Source organism: Brassica oleracea, chromosome C4 (genome assembly GCF_000695525.1).
Source record: "Brassica oleracea var. oleracea cultivar TO1000 chromosome C4, BOL, whole genome shotgun sequence".
Taxonomy (NCBI): domain Eukaryota; kingdom Viridiplantae; phylum Streptophyta; class Magnoliopsida; order Brassicales; family Brassicaceae; genus Brassica; species Brassica oleracea.
Window position 1 is genome coordinate 33,695,399 of NC_027751.1, and position 785 is coordinate 33,696,183.

Sequence of the window (785 nt, forward strand, 5' to 3'; positions counted from 1 at the left end):
ATGTTTCATGGATTACGGACTAACAAAGCATGTCAAGGAAAATATATGGCGGTTAAAACAGATATGAGTAAAGCTTATGATAGGATTGAATGAGAATTCATTAAGGCATTACTGCAGAAGATGGGCTTCCACCAACATTGGATTAAATTAATGATGGAGTGTATATTGTCGGTTCAATATAGGATTCTTCTAAATGGTCTTCCAAAAGGGCTCATTGTGCCACATAGAGGGTTACGGCAAGGAGATCCGTTATCTCCTTACTTATTTATTTTATGTACTGAGGCTCTGAGTGAAAATATTCGGAAGGCGGAGAGAGAGAAAAAGTTAACAGGAATTAAGGTTGCCAGAGCATGTCCATCGATTTCCCATCTGTTTTTTGCGGATGATAGTTTGTTCTTTTGTAAAGCTCAAAGAGAGGAGTGTCTTACTATTCTCAGGATTTTTAAGGAATATGAGGTGGTTTCTGGTCAGCTGATAAATTTTGAAAAATCTTCAATTCAATTTGGACATAAAATTGAAGAAGCGCAGAGACAGGAGTTAAGGAATATTTTGAGTATACAGAATTTGGGAGGAATGGAATCTTACTTAGGATTACCGGAAAATCTAGGAGGCTCTAAGGTTCAAGTGTTTGGTTTTGTTCAGGATCGTTTAAATAATAGGGTAAATGGATGGACTTTTAAATTCTTCACAAAAGGAGGAAAGGAGGTGATCATCAAATCAGTGATTACGGCATTGCCGAATCACACGATGTCTTGTTATCGCTTACCTAAGGCCACAGCGAAAAA